The sequence below is a fragment of the Taudactylus pleione genome, unplaced genomic scaffold, assembly GCF_031769625.1.
Source record: "Taudactylus pleione unplaced genomic scaffold, aTauple2 ptg000535l, whole genome shotgun sequence".
Classification (NCBI taxonomy): domain Eukaryota; kingdom Metazoa; phylum Chordata; class Amphibia; order Anura; family Myobatrachidae; genus Taudactylus; species Taudactylus pleione.
The window spans coordinates 6,897,846-6,922,022 of record NW_028284937.1 but is presented as its reverse complement, the minus strand read 5'-3'; the positions used below and the strand labels follow the sequence as shown (position 1 = coordinate 6,922,022).

At 42.4% G+C, this 24,177-nt stretch overlaps 1 protein-coding gene across 1 annotated transcript in view; it reads right to left on the bottom strand.

The window, feature by feature from the left end:
* LOC148501081 (leukocyte antigen CD37-like) overlaps positions 1–24,177 on the bottom strand; it is a 100,857-nt gene that overhangs the window by 41,285 nt on the left and 35,395 nt on the right. The window lies entirely within an intron of this gene.

The following is a 24,177-nucleotide window of genomic DNA, read 5'->3' as shown; positions in this document are numbered from 1 at the left end:
AAAAATATATAAAAAAGAATGTTTTTATAAATAAATTTCAGAAAATTGGCATGTGCATATGTAATCACCTTCTTTGCTATGAAGCCCCTCAAAAGTTTTGGTGCAACCAATTACCTTCAGAAGTCACATAATTAGTGAAATGAAGTCCACCTGTGTGAAATCTAAGTGTCACATGATATGTCCGTATAAACACACCTTTTCTGAAAGGCCCCAGAGGCTACAACACCTCTAAGCAAGAGGCATCACACCATGAGGACCAAGGAGCTCTCCAAACAAGTCAGGGACAAAGTTGTTGAGAAGTACAATTCTGGGTTGGGTTATAAAAAAATATCCAAATCTTTGATGGTAGCCCAAAGCACCATCAAATCCATCATCATCAAATGGAAAGAACATGGTACCACAACAAACCTGCCACGAGAGGGCCACCCACCAAAAGTCAGACCGGGCAAGGAGGGCATTAATCAGAGAGGCAGCACAGAGACCAAAAGGTAACCCTGAAGGAGCTTCAGAGGTCCACAGCAGAGACTGGTGTATCTGTGCATGTGACCACAATAAGCCGTACACTCCATAGAGCTGGGCTTTATGGAAGAGTGGCCAGAAAAAGCCATTACTTAGTGATAAAAATAAGAAGACACGATTTGAGTTTGCCAAAAGACATGGCGACTCCCCAAATGTATGGAGGAAGGTGCTCTGGTCAGATGAGACTAAAATTTTACTTTTCGGCCACCAAGGAAAACGCTATGTCTGGCGTAAACCCAACACATCTCATCACCTCAAGAACACCATCCCCACAGTGAAACATGGTGGTGGCAGCATCATGCTGTGGGGATGTTATTCAGCAGCAGGGACTGGGAAACTGATTTGTGTCGATGGAAAGATGGATGGTGCTAAATACAGGGATATAAAACCTGTTTCAGTCTGCCTGTGATTTGAGACTGGGACGGAGGTTCACCTTCCAGTAGGACAATGGACCGAAGCATACTGCTAAAGCAACACTTGAGTGGTTTAAGGGGAAACATTTAAAAGTGTTGGAATGGCCTAGTCAAAGCCCAGATCTCAATCCAATTGAGAATCTGTGGTCAGACTTGAAGATTGCTGTTCACAGAAACCATCCAACATGAAGGAGCTGGAGCAGTTTTGCCTTGAGGGATGGGCAAAAATCCCAGGGGCAAGATGTGGCAAGCTCATAGAGACTTATCCAAAGCGATTTGCAGCTGTAATTGCCACAAAAGGTGGCTAGACAAAGTACTGACTTTAGGGGGGTGAATAGTTATGCACGCTGAAGTTTTCTGTTAAAGGCCCCCATACACAGTGCAATTCAAAGTTGGTAAGATGTGTTGTACGATTTCCCTTGAAATTCTTCATAAGATGTGGTCAAATGGTGTACGATTGATCGTTATGATCATAGGATAAGATGCATACAAGTGTATCACATTGTACTCAAAAGATCGTAGATCTCTCTGCAAAACCATCTGATCTGCAATTCAACTAGAGGACGGTGGGGACGCGCATCAAGGTTGCAGAACACACAAAAACAACCTGTACAACCTGTCGAAACTGTCCATATCGGGTGAAAAATCGTACCGTGTATGGGCACCATTATTTTGTCCTAAATGTTGTTTGATTCACAATATAAAAATAAGCACAACTTCACAGTTGTAGGCATGTTCTGTGAATGAAATGAAGCACATCTACACACAATCCATTTTAAGTCCAGGTTGTGAGGCAACAAAATATGAAAAATGCAAAGGGGGGTGAATACTTTTGCAAGGCACTGTATTCTAACAATTCCTCCAGGGTTGGCCAGTTGAAATTAAATTTCATGATAATGATCAGCAGTGCAACTATGCACAGTAAAAGTTATAATAAAAAAAAGCAACCCAGGTCATACTGTATTTCTGCATGTACATGTTTTTGTAAGCAGTAATCTACGAATTCTCTAAGACCTCACTGATGAAGCTTACCCTATTTTTATGTGAATTGGGGAGGACCCCATTATTTTTTAGTTGATTATAAGAGTGTACAGCTAAGATATGTGAGTAAATCTATGATTGCCCGTGTGTTGAGAGACCATACCGTTAAATAACATTAGATTTACCAATCACATGGGCAAGCAGACAGTGTTAGAGTGGCTGAAGGGGTAAAGAAGACAAAAGACAAGGAGCACTGGTGGCAGAGATAGTACAAGGGAAGAACAAGGGGAAGACAACGTTACCCAACAACTGCAATACTGGGGGGTGGGTTGGCGGGGGACGGTTGATCAGTTGGAGGGTGAACTGGGAAGGAGAACTGGATTTGAGGGCTATGTCCCATATTTCTGAATGGGACAGCTCTGTACAGCTAGGGATACGTTATATAGCATCTCCCGTTATTCTGAATGGGACAGCTCTGTACACCTGGGGATATGTTATACAGCATCTCCCGTTATTCTGAATGGGACAGCTCTGTACAGTGAGGGATACGTTATAAAGCATCTCCCGTTATTCTGAATTGGACAGCTCTGTACAGCGAGGGATAAGTTATAAAGCAACTCCCGTTATTCTGAATGGGACAGCTCTGTACAGCGAGGGATACGTTATAAAGCATCTCCCTTAGTTCTGAATGGGACAGCTCTGTACAGCTGGGGATACGTCATAAAGCATCTCCTGTTATTCTGAATGGGACAGCTCTGTACAGCGAGGGATACGTTATAAAGCATCTCCTGTTATTCTGAATAGGACAGCTCTGTACAGCGAGGGATAAGTTATAAAGCATCTCCTGTTATTCTGAATAGGACAGCTCTGTACAGCGAGGGATACGTTATAAAGCATCTCCCTTAGTTCTGAATGGGACAGCTCTGTACAGCGAGGGATACGTTATACAGCATCTCCCGTTATTCTGAATGGGACAGCTCTGTACAGCAAGGGATACGTTATAAAGCATCTCCTGTTATTCTGAATGGGACAGCTCTGTACAGCGAGGGATAAGTTATAAAGCAACTCCCGTTATTCTGAATGGGACAGCTCTGTACAGCGAGGGATACGTTATACAGCATCTCCCGTTATTCTGAATGGGACAGCTCTGTACAGCGAGGGATACGTTATAAAGCATCTCCCTTAGTTCTGAATGGGACAGCTCTGTACAGCGAGGGATACGTCATAAAGCATCTCCTGTTATTCTGAATGGGACAGCTCTGTACAGTGAGGGATACATTATAAAGCATCTCCCTTAGTTCTGAATGGGACAGCTCTGTACAGCGAGGGATACATTATAAAGCATCTCCCGTTATTCTGAATGGGTACTGCGCACGATATTCAATGAACGTGTGTTTGTAGGGGAGTATGGGGAAATGTTAGTGATAGTTAGGTTAGTGTTATCATAGGTTGGCAGAATGGATAGGAGAGCGGGTGCAATTTATCATTGTCACAACTCACAACAAATATATACAGAAATTAAGAGTTTATCATTAATTTTAAGATGTAAAGCAGGCGCACGCATAACTGTTGGGATCAGCTGTAAGAAAGGTGCAGAAAAGTAGTGAAAATGACACAACTATGAAAATGATGAAACACTTTTATAATATTTGCATTAGCTTTGATACCACCTAGGTTTTTATAAATGTACCCCAAATTGTACAGACTTCTGTGTCAGTCACAGGAAATAATGTATTTGCACTATTTTTATTCTCTCATTATAAGTTGCAATAATTTTTTATATGGTTGAGGATACTCTTGAATTCTTGATGATAGGCCATTAAGGTCTAATTAAATGTTATTAAAAACCAATATGACTATCTATGACTGCAATAGGTTAATTTATTTGCATACTTTATGTTAACTATCCATTGCAGGAAGGGGTGATGTTGGGATGTGACATCTGCATAGACGGGTGGTGGAGTATTATCAATGTGACATAGAAAATTAATGTCACGTGGGCCCGTTAGTACTGCAGAACTTTCCGATGTAACATATCACTTAATACACGTCAGGTGACCATCCCTGCTCATCCTTATACACAGAGTTGGAATAAGAACCAAATGGGCATGGGACTGAAAATGATGAAGGGCCTATTATAAGCAGAGGAGCTGTGACCAGTGCTGTGTGGGTGTGGTCAGTGCTGTGTGGGTGTGACCAGTGCTGTGTTGGTGTGGTCTGTGCTGTGTGGGTGTGGTCAGTGCCATGTGGGTGTGTACAACCCCTACACTATCAGCCCCAATGTCTTCCTAAGTACATAAAAGTAGAATAATTGCATCATTTTGTGACAAAAATAGAAATACAATAGTAATACTTATGGATTTATGGCCAACCATTTGGTCAGCTGGGTGACTGGTCATCATCCTGCTGTCATGATGATGGGCCTATGTTTATGTGGAGGTCTGGAGTTGTAGTCCCATCCACTACATTGTTAATCTGGCCCTTCTTATAAACTGGTGGGTATAGCTCTTACTTCACATCCTTTCTTAGCATTGAATAACGATGTTACAACTATAAAGATATTGGTTTTATGTTTTAATACATTGATATTGTTTTCTTACAATATTTAAGGCACCACTAAACCAATCAAATGAACCATGGAAGTAAAATAAGTAGCTGTGTTCAAAATGAAAGTATTACCTCCCTTTGCGATTACAGTTTGATAAAGCTCCTCCCTCATTTACTTGGGATCTGGATCTCATACAAGTCAAAAACTGCTGGGGCAGTTATTTCAGTTACTGCAACACCACTGGCCCTGCCCTTATGTATGATCCCATCAATCATCCAAACCTGACATCTCAACCTGCAGCAGAGGAATAAAGCTGGGTACCACTATACGATATATCGTCTGTAATGGATCGGGAAGATCATCGTGTAGTGTGTGTTTCCTAAAAAAAACACCCAATTTCTCATATGATGAATTGGGTTGTCGCATCTTCCAGTGGTGTGGGTACAGTGTACATTAAACATGTAAGGATATATCGCACTGTCGTACAGCAGATCATGCAGTGTGTTCGACGATGCAATATATCGTTACATCGCGGCTGGGTCGCCTGGTCGTCCAAGTGTGTACCAAGCTTAAGGTATAGCGGACATATTTAATTACATGCAAACATTCAACTAGATCATACACAGTATTTCCTGTGCTATTATTATATTTAGTATATTGATTTCTATCATTTTAGTTTGAATCTCATTTTAGTTTGGTCTCCCTTTAAATTAATTATACACATTTATTATGTTATTTGGTGACACATTTATGTTTTATTAAATGTTTCTGGTCTGTATTAATCACTTCTGGTACTAGTTTATTTGGTACTTCCTCATCTTTGCGGACCCCTGCTGGAGCCGTCAGTGAAGATACGTATAAAGCGTAAAGATGAGGAAATACCATTCGGTCCCTTGCGGGCTCGCTTCGCTCTCCACATGGATATATTCCCCCTCCATGCCCACTTGGATGGTAGGGAATGACGTTGGACTCTAGTGAAGATATGTAAGTAGCATAACCACCGGCTCCAGCAGGGGGCCGCAAAGATGAGGAAGTACCGTTTATTTTTATGTTAGATGACAATCCTCCACCCAACAGCAGCTTAAGTTTCTATTTTATTATAAACAATTATTTTGAGTATTTTGAGACACACAAAATTAGAGGCAAGCACAAAGCGACCTTCATCTGTGGCCACATTGCGTTCTTGAAAATAGCTGGCCAACTAGAGCCCTTGAACATACTTCTTTAGTGTTACTGAACCTTCTTCTCATTAATTAGCAATACAATGGATACCTATGGGCAAGTATACTTTCTTGGTACGAGTTACTTTTTATGCTATATATCTACTTGGTTCCACTCCAACTTTGTTGCCGCTCCCATACCCCGTCACCTTTGCCACCCCTGTGTTTTGTTTCTGTATTGCTGAAGTAAAAAAAAGTTTGTTTTGGCATGTGGGTGGGCAACGAGATAAAATGCATCCGTTACTGCATCTGTGTCTTATTGATTTTCTTTTACAAAGATGCTTGCATCGAGGATCTCCCTGATCCGTGCAAGCATCTGTCTACTATGGTGCACGATCTAGTGATATGCAAATCATTGGATCGTGCACGATAGATCTTGTGTCACATTGTGCAGCTTTTGCTGCACATCGTGTCCTGGAGTGCCGGGGAGAATTGCTCACGATACCGCATCGGCCTTTAGTAAAAGTGGGTTTGCTTGCTCTTTAGAAAACTACTGTATTTACCATAAGATGGTTACAGAGCTTCCTGCTGAAGAAACCTCCACTATTCTGCTATTCTACTGGTTATGGAAGATAACAAGGTTGTAGACAGTTTGAAAAGAGAAGCAGGAGGATGTGCTGCTATAGTGCATGTATTTTTATGTTCACCACAAAGTGGAAACACTATTATATCTAGTTTCAGCGTCTGCACGTCAGAGTAAACTGTATAAAATAGTATTTTATTATTTATTACCAGTTATTTATATAGCGCACACATATTCCGCAGCGCTTTACAGAGAGAATATTTGGCCATTCACATCAATCCCTGCCCCAGTGGAGCTTACATTCTATATTCCCTCACATGCGCACACACAGGTTCATTTTTGTGGGGAACCAATTGACCTACCAGTATATTTTTGGAGTGTGGGAGGAAACTAGAGTACCTGGAGGAAACCCACGCAAGCACAGGGAGAGTATACAAACTCCACACAGTTAGGGCCATGGTGGGAATTGAACCCATGACCTCATTGCTGTGAGGCAGTAACGCCAACCATTACACCGTCTGTGCTGCCCCATAATAAAATAAAATAAATATTATCTTTAAAACATAATTCCATTCACTAACTAAAAAGTAAAAACTTGCCCTAAAAATGACCTACCTGGGTCTGGTAGTCACATGACCCCTAGATACCTTGTACACTTTCTGTTTGCTACCACTTCACCAACATGCTGCCCAACAGGAAACAAAATTTGGTGGGCAGACTCGGCACATTATCCTGCAGTTGATCTTTGGCAAAGGCAAGTGGCCAGTGACAAGAGCATGGATTTGCCAGTTCATGTGTTGTTGGACCCCCAGGTAAACAATATTTTGGGGTAGGCTTTTATTTGCTTTGAAAACAGTCAAGATGGTATTTAGTATAGAATGGCCATAGAACTCTACATTAAAAAACTGAAGTTTAAAGTTTTAACTATCGGTAAGGCAGGCAAAGGAGGTGCAGGTAAGAGTGCAATGGGATATAGGACCGGGATCTAGTAGATGCACTCATCCTGCTTTCAGATGTTTGTCTGCACAAATGCTTTGTGTGCAGACTTTTGTAATCTTGTTGTAAATATTAGAAATGTTGATATCAGCAAAAAATAAAAACATTACGGTATAGTACTGCCTCCTAAATCATTATTACCAACCCTGTCATTAATCACAGCAACTGATTTTATTCACCCAAAATAAAGCCGTATTCATTATAAGTGCATATTCTGGGTATGCTCTGACATGCATTGAGATAACGTAAAATCCTCTGGACAGAAGTGGCCGAGGACTAATTAGCCTTACCTCTGAGATGGTGGAAAACCACATAGATGGACTCTGAGGATACCTGCTAAAATGGAAAATTTTATTTCTAGATTCAGTGCTTCAACTACCCCAGTGACTTATTATTATTATTTTTATTAAATAAACGGCTTGAAAGAAAATTTTCTATTGCTGTTCAATGAGCAGTGTTAGAAAATCTTCATTTCAGAGGGTCCTATTAAAAACACCACTAACAGTTGTATGTTAATCTATTTTCTGCATGTCCTGAAATATTGCTTTACCGTAGTGTCAGCAGCGTTTGCTGGGCTGCTAGCAGGGAGGAGGAATGGGGGAGCGGCGTCGAACCCGGGCCCCTCCAGCAAGCCCACGCCCGGGTAATTAATTCCTGCTCCCCCTCCTCTCGGCGCCCCTGACCGTAGTACTACATTGTAGCTGGTATTGTAGATGTCACTATGTGATTGTACTGAAACCATAAGAGAGGCAGTTCCCTATAAAATGTTTTGCATTACTGACATCCACGGGACCCCAAAATCATATTGTGTGACCCCCACCTCGAGTTATAAATCCACAGGAAGCTTATCTCTATCATAGATCACTACAATTCAGAATTAAGAGGCCAAATTGTCATCAAATATGATTTTCTATGTTACTGAAAACCATATTTTATAACTTATTATTTTGTAATATGATGTACCTAAAAGCAAGTATTTAATACAGTTAAAAGATGATTGCATTATTAGTGATGTTACTGTGAATGTTAAACAAAGAGTACACAAAACACATCTTGAAATTTGATTACATGGCTCCGAGAAGTGAAATTACCTAAAGATCACTAGGTTATTATGCGTCATTATTCTAGGGAAAAACACACACGCAATTTTCCTATGCTGAGACATAATGGACTTAATAGCTACTCAAACTAGTTAACTTTTAATCAGCCTCATCTTCAGCTGAAAGCACTCTGGACAGTATCCCAAGCCCCAATGCACTAAATAATATACACATTTTGGCATGCACCAATCATGTTCATGCATGATTACATAGATGAATAATTCAGTAAGTATGTAATGTAAACATACAATTAAACATTGATGGAGTATATGTTAAAAATTAGGAACTTGCAATTAGATTGCTAAATTGAGTAAAAGTCAGATTCTACTGGCAATACAGAAATTCACATTGTAAAGGAAAAAACACATGGAATGCATTATACAATTAGATCGTTTTTGAAACTCCTGCTTTCTTGAGAAGGTGAAAATAGGGTTGAAAGGTCAGAGAAAGTACAGGCTCCAGGAGGTATAATGTAAAATGGATATGTCATTTAAAACAATATATAAATAAAAAGAGCAGAAGACTGATGATTAGAAACTGGGAGTGTTTGTTGACAAATGACTTTAAAGGTCCTGAAATATACATATATGAATCTTATATGCAAGAATTCCTCAGATTTTAATTTAAAGGGACTCTAATCTCAAACTTTTTTTTTTATTATTTGTGTTGTGTGCAGGAAAGTGATTGTGAAAATACTGTCTGTTTTATGTTAGAATATAGACCATTTACAGGTTCAACTCGTTGTAATGGACGGACCTCTCAATTCTCCCTCCAATGGGCGAAACACCAAGGCCCGTATTCAATATGGGGCGAAAAGTCTGAGGTTGGATTTTTTGCCCTCATCGCCGTTTTTTCTGGGATAAAGTATCGGGCGCGTGCCCGCCTTTTCCCAGTATTCAATTAGGATCCGGTGAAAACGGGACCTGGCGGAAAGGTAAGTATCGAAAAGTCCATTCAATTTTCAGGAAATTTTCCTGTCACCCCCCTAAAGAGGTCCTGACATGGGGGATCACTATGGGTACCCCCGATTTGGGCTGCTGAAGGTAGTCAGGGTTTTTAATAGCCACGGCAGGTGCATAAATGCGGCTTTATTTAAAAAAAAAAAAAATAACTTGTCCCATCAAATTTGGGGTACATGAAAATGGGTGCAAGCATATTTTTAAGTCCCTAAAGTCATTTTTAAAAATTCTTCTTAAATGCACCTGCCGCTACCACCCACATTCTAGAAAACACCTGCCGCATACTTGGGAACCCCCCGTGAATAAATTTCACTAGTTTCAAACTTTGTTCCCAAATATATATATATTTTGTACCCCAAAATTAAAGTTAATTTTTTTGGGGTGTCCAGATGATTTTTTCTATTTTTTTTTACACAGATTACTTTTAGGGGACCCTCCCAGGGCTGCAGGCTAATTTCTTTAAGCCTGCACCCCTAAACCCCAATTCTGCACTTTTTTTCGCCATGTATTACATGGTGAAAACTTATCCCCGTTTTTTAACAGAAACTTTCGCGCCAGCAAAAAGTCTTTGAAATACAATACGGGTATAATTGCAATAGGCGAAAGTGTCGTCATCGGCGATAAATTATCTGCGATAACGGACTTTTCGCCTCTAATTGAATATGGCCCCAAATCTCTTATTTGAGATTAACTTTAACACGCAACATTTCTAACTTTTATAAATTCAATATTAAAAAAGCTATTACAACTTTAGCAACAGACATTAAGGGATGGGAACGTCTTCCTTTGTCCTTCTTGGGGAGAGCAAATCTTTTGAAAATGGTGCCGCTACCCAGACTATTATACCCTATACAATCACTTCCGGTAATATTAACCAAAACAGATCATCTTCAAATTAACACATTGATTTGTCGATTATTTGGAAGTAAGGACGACCCAGAATAGCTCTAAGGAAATTACAATAACAAGCCAATGGAGGTATAAACTTCCCAGATATTATTGTCTACAATCAGGCTGCGATCTTGAGACATTTGCGGGACTGGCTCCAGCGATCCTCAACTTATACCAATATTTCTCTGGAACAAGGTTTTCTACAGAATTGCGACTTAGTCTGTCTCTTGCATCAACATGATCAGGAGATAGATTAATCCATAAAAGAAAATCCACTACTGTGGACAACTAGAAGGCTATGGCATATTTTGCATCATAAAGCTGGCCTTAACCCGCATTACTCACTTCACCTACCACTAATCCAGAATCCAAACTTTCTTGATGGCATGGCTGCTCACCCCTTTAAGATATGGCGATTAGCGGGTATCTTAAATATCAAATCTCTGGTTTCAACAGAGGAGAAACGCCTTCTCACATACGCAGAACTTTTGCAACAATTTCCAACAATTGGGGCCTATCTGTTAGCGTTTATACAAGTACGCTTTTATCTAACCCACATAATACACTGCTTTTCAAATAAAGATTGGGAAAATACAGATACTTTCTTATCATATAAGGTACCTCAAAAGAGAGCAATATCAATACATTATACAAGGGATACGATGGATCATTCGGTTGTATCTGGTGGTATGTCCAAATGATTGACCAATTTTCCATCCCTAATGATACCTCTGATGGAAAATGCATTAGAATATTCCAGGAAAACCCTTTCAGCTAGTATATATTTATAGAACTATTCCTAAACATATATCACAACACTTAGCGCTCCCCGCTCCAACGGTTTAAGATGGGAGCAACTACAAATCCAAGATGTCATCAGGGAAATGCAGATAACTATCACTGTCTTTGGGCTTGTCCTATTATCAAATACTTTTGGCACTTAAATTGAAAGTATACACAAGAAAAATTGGTTAACCATGTCCCTTTCGCTCCCGAATGGGCAATTTTGGGACTTTTTGACTCAGAAATGAGGATGACTTCAGAGAGTAAAAAAATTCTATTGGCTGTGAGCGCAGCTGGTAGAAAAACAATATTACAAAGCTGGCTGGACAGTTCACCTCCTCAGTTTCCGATATTTCAAACTAAGTTTTATTTTATTTTTAAGATGGATTGGGTGGAGACACTCTTATATAAGGAAAAAAAGGTGGAGCACTTTTTTTTAGCCTGTGGGAGGTATATATTGATAATGTTCCGTTACCAACCAGAAAGCAAATACACACAGCCGTTTTAAAAATACTACCTGGTACCTCACCAGATTAGCATCACAAGATCCACCAATAAACCTGATATGAAGGGAAATGTGGATGAGTCTCTTTTCCCGAGCTCTCAGGACGACAGACTATTTATACACTTCTCTAATCGTTTATTTGTGTAAATCAATTTGCGAATACAAATTCAAGATATTGCTGTAAACTATGGAAATGTTATTTCTTACTATGATTGGAATATGTAACTAAGAAAATATTTAATGTGAAAATACCAGTCAATGTGTGTTTTTCTTTCACGATGTCTCAATAAAAAGAATTTAAAAAAAAAAAGAGAATATAGACCATTTCTGTCTTACACAGGTAACCCCTTCTTTTTTATTTTCTATCTCTTCTTCAACAAATAGTAGAGTAGGGGAGCGGCGCAGGAGGAAGGAAGTTTTAGCACAGATTTTTATGCTGGACATACAAAATAATCGTCTGTAACAGTGGGGCCGGAGCATAGTCCAAAACTATCAGGGGGGAGCAGAATAATTGAAGCCTTTGACTGTACCTGTAAACCTGTAAATGCTTCTTTATATTTCTAGGAGTCTGCAGGAACGGTAACATCACCAGCAGGGATCAGAGGCGTGTATCAAGCTATTTGCATTATTGTACATGATAACTTTGGGTGACATAATCAGACGTCATAGCTTGGTCTACAACTTTTATGCAGTTGATACACAACATTATATGTCCTTGGATCAAAGTACTGAGAACCCAATACCAATCCTAAATGGCTTTGTAACAAATATATAAAGAATTTTAGCACACTAAAATAAACACTGCTGCTTTCAAGTGAAAATTGGTGACAATTCCTACCACTAAAACACGCAAAACATAAATAAATGTTTACTTCCCTTGTTCAATGTCGTAGGTACTGCAGCTGTCCCTGCTAGTTTCACTTAGTACACATTCAAAATGAAAATATCTGCCACGAAACGGATCCTTAATACTAGTGGTAGTTCCGTAATTATTACTACATAGGCCTCTATGTATCTTTTTCAATAGAGTCAAATAGACAGGGTATGCAATCGGGAAGCCGACTGCCTAAATACCGGCAGCCGGCTTCCCGACTGTCATATCCCGGCAAGGGTGAAATGCCGGGCGTCTAGATGTAGACGCCCGGCATTTCCCCGACGCCGGGAGACCGGCGCCCGGCATCCCGATCGTAGTGATGCCGGGCGTCACGAGCGGACAGCCGCCGGGGGGGAGGGTTAGGTTTAGGGCTCCCGGGGGGGACTTAGGGTTAGGCACCCCCCCGGGAGGGTTAGGCTAGGGGGAGGGAGGGTTACGGTTAGGCACCCCGGGGGGGACTTAGGGTTAGGCACCCCGGGGGGGGACTTAGGTTAAGGCAGCGGGGAAGGGGGTGGTTAGGGTTAGGCACTTAGAGGGGGGATTAGGGTTAGGCACTTGGGGGGGAGGTTAGGGTTAGGCACCCCTAAGGAGGGTTAGGGGGGTTAGGTTAGGTTAGACAATACTTACCTATCCATGAACGGGATTTCCAGCGCTGTCAGGCTTCCGCTGCCGGGATCTCTGCTGATGTCGGGCTGCCGCTGCCGGGAATCGAACCGCCGACCATGCGGCCGGCGGTATTTCATACCAATTCCATACACAGACCTAATTTAATGACACCCAATTATTGTCCACTTCTCTTTGCATCTATTTTCTCACGTCTGCTAACAGCTTACATCATCCACCTGCACAATACTACATCCCTTCCGTGCCAACAACCTTACCGACTCGCCTACACTGCAACACCTACCCAGACATCTATCTCCAGGACATTAAAGTACACCACTAAGCACTCCACTACAAGGAGCTGCTAAGTCACTGTTTCTAGATTTAGGGCCATATTCAATTAGCGGCGAAAAGTCAGAGGTCGGACTTTTCGCCATCATCGCCGATTTTCCTGGGGATAAAGTATTGGGTGCGTGCTCGCGTATCCCCGTATACAATTAGGATTCAGTGAAAACGGGACCCGGCGGAAAGGTAAGTAGCGAAAAGTCCTGTCACTTTTTGTGGATATCAGCCTGTCACCCCCCCAAAAGATGGTCTGACATGGGGGATCACTATGGGTACTTTTTTTTTTTTACAAAACAGCTAGTCCCATCGAATTTAGGGTATATGAAAATGTGTGCAAGCATATTTTGAAGTCCCTATTCTTCAAAAATCCACCTGCCGCTACCACCCGCATTCTAGAAAACACCTGCAACATACTTGGGGAACCCCCCATAGTCAATTTCACTCGTTTTTAAGTTTGTCCCCCAACTTTTTTTTTTTTTGCCTCCAAAACGAAACCACTTTTTTTGGGGTGTCCTATGCCAATTTGAAAAAAAAATTGGACGCAGATAACTTTAAGGGGACACTCCAAGGGCTGCAGGGTGCTTTTTTTTTAAGTCTGCACCCCAAAACCCCAATTCTGCCATTTTTTTACGCCACCTATTCATAGGTGAAAACTTATCCCCGTTTTTTGACAAAGGGGTCTATTTACTCAGCAGTGTTAGGAGACAGAGTGAAAAGTGATAAGGTGCCAGCCAATCAGCTCCCAATTGCCATCTCACAGGCTGTGTTTGAAAAATGACAGTTGGGAGCTGATTGGCTGGCACCTTATCACTATCATCACTTTTCACTCTGGGCCTGATTCAGAGCCGGACTCTCTGACCAGAGCGCTCGCTCTGAATCAGGGCCCTCCTACCTAAAATTGGAGCGGCCTCCTGGCCGCTTGCATAGCTGTGGGTGACCCTGCGACGAGACCCTGCGGTAGAGTCTTGCTGCCGCAAGCCCAGGAGTGCTTTTGGCTCTATCAGAGCCAAAAGCACTCCCACTGATATCACTAGTGATGTCAGTGGGGCCGGACCCAGACGGTAGGTGTTCCCATGGGAACGCCTCCGTCTGGGCAGCAACGCCCCTGGCACGCCCACCAAAGGGGGCTCACCATCGACAGCACGCCCCCTTTGGTGCGAGACCCATAACAACGGCTTGTCCGTCGCTATGCGGGTCTCGCGCATGCGCACGACGGAGCTCCCTCCGTCGTGCGCATGCGCACTAGGGCACCATCGACCCGCTTGCGAGCGCTTAGCGCTCGCGAGCGGGTCTAAATCAGGCCCTCTGTCTCCTAACACTGCTTAGTAAATAGACCCCAAAGACTATTCGCACCTGCGAAAAGTCTTTGTAATCGAATATGGGGATATGTGAAAATGTTGAAAATGACATAATCTTTTCACAGCCTAATTGAATATGGCCTTTCTGTACTAGGCAGAAAACACCTAGTAAACAGTAGATAGTAGATGAGCCTCCTAGTGAATAGCGACTGTGTACAGCGAGGGTTGGGTAGTGATGACGCCATTCACGGCACGACACCATCACCCCACCCACTTGGGCCTTCCGAGCTGCAACATCTCCTGGGCAGGCCAAGTAAAAGGTCAAGAAATGGAATGGTTCCAGTGCTATCGTGAGATCTGTGTTGTAGATAGATTTGATTTTGTTCCCGGTGTATTCCGAAATATGTAAAAAAATATAAAAAAATAAATGTCCAAAGCTTATGTCATACCCCACAGAAGGTGAGTACACTACAGAATTTTGTAGGACTTCTTTTGGGTTTACTGATCTGCATTATGGAGGCATGTTACGTTTGTTTCTTCCTAATGACTGACACCTTTCGTGAGTGATTCAAGAACACATCGGATCAACGTTGTATCTCGCAACCACCATAGGACCACGGTGAAAATTGGTCCAACGCTCATATACCACCTACAACTGGTGGGTGCATTTTCAATTTAATTGAATATAACATATTACATTTAACAGTATCACACAATATTAGTTTTACATTTTTTACATATTTCGGAATACACCGGGAACAAGATCAAATCTATCTACAACACAGATCTCAAGATAGCGCTGGAACCATTCCATTTCTTCACAAATACTCTCTGGGGGCACTGTTGAAAGGCCCCTGTTGTTCCCAGCTGCACGTCTGGATCTATTGGATCTTACAGGGAATTTGGCGCTAGTCATACACATCTCTACAGGTAAAAGGTCACCAAACATGGATTATGTTAACCTCTTATCACTTAGCGATTGCGTGAAACGTGCAGTGTGGCCGAATTTTTGTATATTTTATACGTGAATAAGCATATTCAGAGATACAGCAACCTTGATGCCACTGCATGTCTTCATGCCATCTACTAGTAACGATAAAATAGATGTTTGTGAGCACACACAATAATTAACTGCACAATGGAATGAAGAACATCATACTCTTACTCTATACTTCACTTCTAAAACTCATTTAGTAGTCTGTTTATAGATATGCAGTGATAGAAAATCTTCTGTCTCCACAATTTACCAATAATCTTCGTCAGTGCAGCTGAGCGATGCCCAGGTCCACTGTGATTCTGGCTGGCAGAGATAAGGGATAACTGTTGGAGGCATAGGCGCATGCATGACCAGCCTTGCCAATTCAGGCATATGGACGGGAAACCCAGGCTCAGGTGTCCAGTGCCACTTTCATCAAAAATTTTAAAATAGAAGGGAAAAAAATGTAAATAAAAATTACAAAAAAAAGGGGAAAAAAATCAATGTAATTCAAAATGGACATAATGCTTTATTTAAATAATAAAGCATTTTTATTTCCAGTAACGATCCCCCGAAACACCACTGTGATCTTAAGAATTTAGGCTTATATTATTTTAATCGCAAATTGTGTTGTTTAGCCCCACCCCTTCCTGGCGAATGCGCGAATCGTGAACTTTTCCGTAGAAAGGGGAGGGGTCTAATTAGGTCCACAGCCCGACCCCGCGCCCCGAATCAGCCAGCACCAGCAGCTCTTTCGGAGATGAATTCTTCAAAGTCGGTAAGTATGCCTTAATGTAGTGTGTCACCCTTATAAAGGCACCTTTATGGGATTTCTCTGTGCCCTCTCAGCATAAATAAATCCACCAAAATTACAGGTGTGTACCCCACTAACAACAAAGTAAGCTGTATAGAGCATTGGAAAGTATCAGTCACCGGGTGGCCCCTGATAATTAAGTATCTAACTCGCTGCAGATAGCAGCAGAGGATACAGATATATATCCCAAAATCAGCTGTCTCCCCGATCCACTTCACTGCGCCTTCCGGAGCAGTGAAACATAGCACTGCCGAGTCTGACTTTGCAGTGCTAGTCCCCATGTGTGAACTGGGCATCATACAAGTGCAGAAAAGCCTGGCGTCCAGCGGAAGGAGCTGGACAGGGGTGGAGGGATCAGAAAGGATCCATCTTCGCATCCCGGGACAGCTTTCATTAGCAGGGGCGCCCAATGAGGGGGGGGAGCGGGTACAATTTACCTGGGCCCGGGCTTTCAGAGGGGCCCAGCGGGGGCCCGAGTCCGGCACACCCCCCCTCCATCCTCACTATCTCCCAGCAGCCCAGCACGATGCAGTGGGAGATTGCTGTGGCTGCTGCATAGCAGCCGCGAGCAATCTCCTATGCCTGAGGGGGGGAGTGATCACACTGTTCGCGCCCCCCCTGGCTTTGTGCCAGGCTGAGGGGCTCACAGTGCCCCCTTCCCTGGTGCGCAGCGTCGCAAATGTATGTTTTTGTTGTTGTTTTCTTCGAGGTGGCGTGGCCACACATCCCGCGATTAGGCCACGCCCCCTCATTACCGGGGCCCGGCGGCGCTCTCAACGGCCCTGTTCATTAGGGAAGCAACGAAGGTGCAGGAGAAAACGCCATTTGAAGGTGATGAATGTTCCCGCAGTCAAGCCCCCTGAAAATATTATATATTTGGAGTGTGATGAATTTAGGACTCGATAATAGCGTATGGGGACAGCGGGAGAGATCGGGGCTGAAAGGTAAGCAGGGGACAACAGTGTCATCTCCTGCATTACCTTTATAATGAATAGCCCTGATCCTAAATTTCTACAAAAGTAGGTAAAAATTTTAATTTTCACCTGCTTTTGTAGAAAATAAGTGATGATGAATGGAGCTGTATCTTTGATTAAATTAATACAGTTTGTTCACACATTCAATAGCAATAAACACAGATAGATAATAATGTGGTATTTATGCAGAATTCAAAACATGAACTAATGTTAACCCAGAAAATTACCTTTTGGTTCTCTGTGTGGTTATTGAACTGTTTGAGTCATGAGAGTAGGAAACAGAGAAGTATAAAACGGGAAAATGGAAAGATATTTGTGCAGCAGGTGAACAGCAGGAGGGATTTTCTCAGCCACGGGTCAGCATGCAGCTTGCAGAGTCAGAGTCATGTTTAAATGACCAAGTGGTAAAAGCAATTTGCAAAGCAAAAGATTACTCAGTCAGGCTTGTTTTTACGTCTTCATTTTCTACAGAGTGTGTCTATTACTGTACCTCCTCCCCCTTACTCACAGATTGCTGGGAGACCCAGCATCTTACACACTTCAATAAGGGACTTGGAAAATTGGGAAGGTGGAAAATGTGTAATGAAATTTCCAATGCATCAGTAGCTCCCAAACTCTAATGAAAAATGTTGCATTCCTCAGCTTCACTTCCATTGTTGAAGAGAGCACCTCTCAGATGCAAAATATAACTTGTTTAATAGTTAACAAGTCTACATCACCATGTGATGTAGTTATGAGACCGACGTCCACAATGCCACCGGTCTCAATACCTACATCGAAATCCCGACAAGGGATTTAAGGTAGGCGTCTAACAGATGCCTATCTTAATCCCAACACCGAAATGCCGTAGGAAGCCAGCCCAAACGCAGGGCCGCAACTAGGGGGGGGCTAGAGGTGCACGTGCACCGGGTGCCGGAATGCAGGGGGTGAAAAAGGGCTGACTCACGGTCGCTTGGGGGCAGCAGATTCAGAATACGGCCATCCAAAAATGGCCGCCGCCAAGGAGGAGACAGATGCTAGAGGTCCTTACTGGAGGAGCAAGGACAAATCCATGTACGAGAAGGGAGGGGGCGCAAAATTGCTGCCTTGCGCCGGGTGACAGATATCCTAGTTTCGGCCCTACGAGATAAGTCCGAGGCACCCTTAGCGTCAGCCTCGCGGGGTGGGGGAGTTAGGTTTAGGGAGCATGGCAGGATTAGGGTTAGATTTTGGGGGGGAGGTTAGGGTTAGGCACCTCTGGGTGGGAGGTTAGGGCTAGGCACCCCCCAGTAGGGTTAGGTTTATGTTGTGGTTAGGGTTAGGCACACCACGGGGGAGGTTAGGCACTAGGGGGGGAGGTTAGGGTTAGGCACCACTAAGGGAGGGTTAGGGGGGGAGAGGGGTGAAGATAGGGTACTTACCTACCCTGTTGGGATCTTCTCCCTCCGGGCTGCCGGAGTTGGGATATGAACCCACAGCCGGGACTTCATACCCATTCCTTTACCATGCACATGTGATTCTTTATAAGTGTTGCTTCTATATAACATCTGTTTCACATAAAATCACAAGCATATATAGCAAAATTCTAAGGTATAATGAATAAATAGGTTGTTGTAATATATATATTAAGAAAGGAGTGACATAGGGCTTGATGCAGCATTGCATGCAAGTCGGCCATAATTGCTCCCACATTACCTGATATATAGGTCCAAATGTAACAGCCCGCAATTTGCGGGAGCAGGCGCAATTCCAGCAAGATAGTCACTAGATTTAATGCGGCAATTAGTTCAAAGGCAAGACCAACATGTTTTTTTCCTTTAAACTAATCGCCGCTTTAAATCTAATGACTATCTTTCTGGAATAGCGCTGGCTATTACATTTGGCCCTTTACATCACTAACCAAGCTACGAAAGGCCATGTCTTTCTGGCATTGCATAGTACCCACTATATATCAGAACAGAGCAGTTAAAATACGGAACTCAGTTACAGGTATTGGCAGACTCTGTAGTTTCAGGAACAGATTAAGCACTTTACTAAGAAAACAGAAACTAAAGGGATCATGACATTAACAATCCCACAGGACATGATATTGTGTTGATCCAAGGAGTAGATAGATTGCCAATATGGATTTAGGAAGGAATTCTTCCCCCTTTTATAGCAATTAAGACTAACCAGGGATCACATCATCACGCAAATAAATAACTATGTAACAATGCAACTAGATGGTAGAAATTGTGTGCGAGGAACTGTAACTTCTTAAATAAAGGAAGTGAGTAGCTTTGATGTAAGTTTTGCAGGTACTTCTGTAAAATTCTGTTTATAATGATAGGTAGTTTACATGGATTATATATTTTTTTTTGCAAACAGAAAATTCCTTAAAGGGACATCTAACAGGAGAGAAAGTAGTGTCCTGAAGGCAATACCGTGTACTTATGGCTCTTTCCCAAGTCTCCGAGATACTGTTTTCAAAAGTTATTGCTTGGTATTGGCAGTGTGCCGGCCACATTTATTATCCTCCGAATCACTGTGTTCTGTTCATGGCTGTAAGAGCTGTAATGACCTGAGCAGATCATTCAGGATCAGTCACAGTATTACATGACATTGCTCAGTGATATACGTTTTTCTGTTCTGAATAACAGATTTCTTTCTATGTCTAGGTTTGTGAATAATTGAATGGTTAAACCGCAGTTTAAACAATACAATTATAATTTAAATGCACTGCAGAGAATGATTACGTAACTTGCCCAAATCAGTCTTTAATGTGCCTTTGAGCAGGGTGAGAACACCTTTATGTATGCCCTCTTTCTTGCTGATTTGTTTTGTCTCCAGTTTTGAAGTGCAAAAGTATATCACAACCTGTTTCCATGTAAATGTCCAAAGCAGTACAGAGGCCTTGAGGAGATTTATGTACTGACCTTGTAGAAAGCTGTGACCCCTCCACTCACATGATCATGTTAGCAAAGACAAAACTGAATGTGACAGGGGCAGTGTCATGGGGTAAGGATGGAAATGGAGAGGGGCTAGATTGACTAATGAATGGTTTGTCAAAGTCACGATGATCGGTGGCTTTGACTGGTAGTCTTAAAATGGAAACAGATATACAGCCAGGTGCATAAATATTGGGACATTGACAGAATTTTCATATTTTGGCCTCTATTCACCACCACAATGGCTTTGAAATGAAACAAACAAGATGTGCTTTAACTGCAGACTTTTAGATTTAATTTGAGGGTAATTACATCCAAATCAGGTGAACGGTGTAGGAATTACAACGGTTTCTATATGTGCCTCCCACTTCTTAAGGGGCCAAAAGTAATGGGACTATCAAATCAAAAGCTATTTCATTGACAGGTGTGGGCTATTCTCTTGTTATTTCATTATCAATTAAGCAGATAAAAGGTCTGGAGTTGATTCTAGGTGTGACATTTGCATTTGGAATCAGTTGCTGTCGAGATCCAAAGAGCTGTCACTATCAGTGAAGCAAGCCATCATTAGGCTGAAAATTCAAAACAAACCCATCAGAGAGATAGCAACAACATTAGGTGTGGCCAAATCAACTGTTTGGAACATTCTTAAAAAGAAGAACGCACCGGAGAGCTCAGCAACACCAAAAGACCCGGAAGACCACGGAAAACAACTGTGGTGGATGACAGAAAAATTATTTCCCTGGTGAAGAAAAACCCCTTCACAACAGTTGGCCAAATCAAGAACACTCTCCAGGAGGTAGGTGTATATGTGTCAAAGTCAACAATCAAGAGAAGACTTCACAAGAGTGAATACAGAGGGTTCACCACAAGATGTAAACCATTGGTGAGCCACAAAAACAGGAAGACCTGATTAGAGTTTGCCAAACAACATCTAAAAAAGCCATTACAGTTCTGGAACAACATCCTATGGACAGATGAGACAAAGATCAACTTGTACCAGAGTGATGGGAAGAGAAGAGTATGGAGAAGGAAAAGAACTGCTCATGATCCAAAACATACCACCTCATCAGTGAAGCATGGTGGTGGTAGTGTCATGGCGTGGGCATGTATGGCTGCCAATGGAACTGGTTCCCTTGTATTTATTGATGATGTGACTGCTGACAAAAGCAGCAGAATGAATTCTGAAGTGTTTTGGGCAATATTATATGCTCATATTCAGTCAAATGCTTCAGAACTCATTGGACGGCGTTTCACAGTGCAGATGGACAATGACCCGAAGCATACTGCAAAAGCAACCAAAGAGTTTTTTCATGCTAAAAAGTGGAATGTTATGCAATGGCCAAGTCAATCCCCTGACCTGAATCCAATTGAGCATGCATTTCACTTGATGAAGACAAAACTGAAGGGAAAATGCCCCAAGAACAAGCAGGAACTGAAGACATTTGCAGTAGAGGCCTGGCAGAGCATCACCAGGGATGAAACCCAGCGTCTGGTGATGTCTATGCGTTCCAGACTTCAGGCCGTAAGGCAAAAGGATTTGCAACAAAGTATTAAAAATCGAAAGTTAGATTTAGGATTGTTTAGTTTGTCCCATTACTTTTGGCCCCTTAAAAAGTGGGAGGCACATATAGAAACCGTTGTAACTCCTACACCGTTCACCTGATTTGGATGTAATACCCTCAAATTAAATCTGAAAGTCTGCAGTTAAAGCACATCTTGTTTGTTTCATTTCAAAGCCATTGTGGTGGTGAATAGAGGCCAAAATATGAAAATTCTGTCAATGTCCCAATATTTATGACTGTACATGCGAAATCAGGCAAGTTTAGCATTGATTCCCGCTGCCCTTTTAAAACTATCGGTCAAAGCCACTGATGATCGGCGGCTATAACAAGCCGCCCATTAATAAATATACCCCCAGCTCTATCATGAGCAGGGCCCTCCTCCCTCAAATGCTTTTCCCTCCTTCATTTTAACCATCATCTGCTTACAACTGCCAACAAAGGTACCGGGTGGTAATAGGCTTCAGCCAGCCCTGCTTTTTGCTGGAAGAGGAGCACTCTGCAGTGCCTCTGTACCATTGCTCAGAGCCAGCGGGCACTACCCACTATGGCTCTCTCCGGAGGTCTGACCCTCGACATGCACTACTGCGCATGTGCGGCTTTGCTGTGAATCTTTCTCCAGTGGCGTATTCCATACCCCTACAGGCCCCCGAGTTCTCCAGACTCTGTTAAAGTCACAAGACTACCAAACTCCACTGTGTCACCACCGCTTAGCTTTACAATCACTACGCTGATACCCAGGGCCGGCGCTAGGCTGTGCTGCGCCCAGCGCCGTCCTGTGTTGTCGCCCCTTCCCCCCTCCGCTCCCTCCCCCTGAGCTTAAATATCTCCTATAGCGCTGGGAGGGAGGTGGACGTTTCCTGCGCCCTCCGGAAACAGTAGCGCTCCGGGCGACAGACCAGCTTGCCCGTGCCTGGAGCCGCTACTGCTGTTATCACAGTTTGTTGGTGCTTACCACACCTGGTGCACTACAACACCCAGCAAACCCTGTACATTCCAGGCTGCTACAGGAGTTATACCAATATCCTGTACCTGCTGTCACCCTCTGTTACACTTCCTCCTGTATCAGCCTGGTCAATAAACCAACAATCTGGTTAAGTTGCCTGGCGTGTGGACTAACCAACATGTGCACACCCACTGCACATCCAGCCCATTGCACATTTGGCTAAACTCTGCTATTAGGCTGTGGGCTTGGGTCAGAGCTCAGGATGCCAGTACTCTGCCAATACTTTTGTGGATGTTATGAGTATGACAGCATATGCAGCAATGTTTATGAAGCTTGTATTCCATGTTCTGCAATATTTTGTACTATAGTTACTCATTTGTACATATTTTTATTATCTATGCTTATGTACTTTGTAATGTGCTGCGGGCTCCTTGTGGTGCCATATATATAAAGGATGATAATAATAATAGAAGAAAAACAAAGCCACAGACTGAAGGTGCATACACACGTTACGATTTTGTAACCAACGATTTTCTGTCAGATTATCTGTCAGATGTTCCCTTGAAAAAGTGAACGATTTTTGAAGTGTAATGAACAATTTTTACAACGACGGACGAAAAATGTTCCTTCCCTTAATGAAAATCGTTATGTTGGACAGTCTGAAATGGATGATGAACGATAACTACAAACTAAAAACGGGAGCGCGCTTGAACGATTATCGTTCATCGTTATAACTCAGAAACTGAACGATTTTTTTGAACGATAACGACGTCGTTAACGACAAATCGTTAAAAAAATTGTTACGTGCATATGCACCTTGAGACTTAAGGAAGGAGCACAGTCCCACTCTCACACCAGCACATAGCCGTTATGGGGTGTTAATGGAGTTCATCCAACTTCCTTACTTCACTGGAAGAAAAAACCTGTTTGAATAGACCAATGATTTAGTCTGCTCTACATCTGTAAACAGTTTTGGCACTGAACAGTGGGTCCCTTGCTTGCTATGGTATACCACACCAATTTTACAAGAAATTAGATATACAACCCATCAGCCACCAAGATGCATGTAGGCGGCATCTTGATGTGTGGTGACGTTTCTACAGTAAATACATGGAAAGTGTGTGGCCCAGTTTGCACCAAGGTTTGGCGCTAGAATGTTGGAAGGTTTGGACATTTTGCACACTTCAGGGGTTTACAATCAAAATAGACTTTAGAAGTCAGTCAAATCTAGGAATAATAATAAAAACAAAGAAAGCGCTATAATCTGATGATCTAATGCAAACGGACCCGCATATGTATAATCAGTACAAACAGACACACATAAAATGCAATTCACTTATGATGTTTATAGCCCCTTCGAGAATAGATGTTGACTTTCTCCTGCGCTCCAGTAATTATAGCACTTTCTTTGTTATTATTTTTACAGTGTAACATTTTGTGTTTA